The sequence below is a fragment of the Centruroides sculpturatus genome, unplaced genomic scaffold (genome assembly GCF_000671375.1).
Source record: "Centruroides sculpturatus isolate CEXI.00-Female unplaced genomic scaffold, Cexi_2.0 scaffold2574, whole genome shotgun sequence".
Taxonomy (NCBI): Eukaryota; Metazoa; Arthropoda; class Arachnida; order Scorpiones; family Buthidae; genus Centruroides; species Centruroides sculpturatus.
In genome coordinates this window covers 23213-25269 of record NW_019390895.1, presented here as the reverse complement: position 1 = coordinate 25269, position 2057 = coordinate 23213, and positions in this window count along the sequence as shown.

Here is a 2057-nt window from a genome sequence, read left to right as displayed (position 1 = left end):
TATTTTTTCTAATTTTTTTCTTTAGTTTTTTTTAATTTAAAAAAAAACATTATAAATGCTCAAGGTTTATCATCCAATGCGAAATGTCACGCGAAAAACTAATGCGCGTTAATTTGTGACGCATGTCATTATAAGTAATTACACAAGAGTCACCTCTAAAAGAAAGTCTTTGTAAGTAATTCCTTACAAGAGTCACCTTGTAAGGAATTACTTACAATGGGAAATAAAGATGAGATTTCTTCATTCCTCATCTATAATAAATGGTCGCATAAAACAATGTAACACATGGGCGATCTGCCAAGAGGATACCTCAGGGGAGAACTTTCTATAGGAAACTAGTCTGTGCGGACGAATTCGGCTAATCAGATTCGAAAACTCATAGGAATATACCATAATGCTCATAGAAAATCCTCCAGAGGCCACTTTCTATGGGAGGTATGTTCTACTCCATTGAGACTCATCAATAATGGACAAAATTGAAACAAAATACGCAGCCTATCCGAGCTAGTGGTCTACCCAGATTTTGCCAATTTAAACTTTCCATTAGTTCATACGCTTAGAGAAATCATCCGTTAACATATTCTCTATATCACGTAGCAAGAGTTAATGATAAAGAAATCATGTCTCAAAATGCAACCAAGCAAATACAGTATAAATTATCAAAGTTAACGATATAGAACGTTAAGGATGGGTGCAAATTATTTATTGCCCTATTTGTTTTTATATAAGATTTATAATGTTTTACGATAAAAGATTCCCTTTGTGTGAATGTTACTTTGTAGAAATAGACATTTAGAGTAAGTGTTCTATTCTAATTTAGCCTTAAAAAAAAAATTGAAAGCGCTTTGACACAACATCACGCCATGAATCATGTAAAATTAGAATTAATATTGCTATAAATGTTGAAAAAAAGAAGTTAACGTACTCACAAGAAGGATGGATTTTATCACGTGATCAGATAGATAAGCATTAGCTGGGTTGGTGTATATATCTGTCTCAAATTATATACAGTATATATATTACTATATTAAGGTTCAACATTATAACACGTATGTAATATAGGCCTATATGTGTGTATCGTAATCTAGACCGTTAATATCTGTGATAACTTAACGAAAAGATCTAAATTGTAAAAAGTTAATTTAAAGTTAAATAATTTAATTTAATTATAATTTTATTTATTTATTTAATGCATACTGTAGGAACAGTGCCAAACCGATAATAGCGTATATATTATGTCATACGCATAGCTATCTTTCAAATAGAGATATATTCTCTTAGTAGTAGTGGTTTGAGTAGCACTTATCACAGAATTAATTTCTCTAGTAAATTACTGTCGAATAAATTAAAATTACAAATAATTTGTCGAGTAATAGTTTTATTATCAATAATAGAATTAATTATCTTCTTGATGGATATTTGTCTTAATATTCGGGTACATGACAGTTTGAAATAATATAACACTGAAATTATTTTGAAAAGGTTTTTATTTTTACGTTACAGTTTTTCCTTCAGTTTATCTAAAGCAAGACATTTCTGCACGTAATAATTTTAAAATTAATTTTTCAGGATATAAATTATTTTCGGATCAGAAATTTCTCGAGTAAATTAAGATTATAAATAATTTTAATATTTAGGAAACTTTTTAATTCATTTCTTACGAAAAGATTTTCACATTTAGAAAACTTCTCAGTTCAATTCATTTCTTCATATAAAATTAATATGCGATAATAATTTTTACAATTTGTAGTAATAACCGATGTAATTAAGAATTATTAATAGGGGAGATCGGGGCAAGATCGGCATGTTAAGCTTTACTTAAATTTTATGTAATAAATACTGCTGTAAACTGAAAAAAAAGCTTTGCATATTGTCTATTGGAATGTTACCTTACTATAGAACTGGTTAAAATCAGTTTGGAAATAAAAATAATTAAAATAATTACAACTTTACAAGAAGAGAGAAATTGACGAAGTTGCCCCGGGTATAGGGGCAAGATCGGCAACTTCTCTCTTTTTGTAAAGTTGTAATTATTTTAATTATTTTTATTAAAGTTG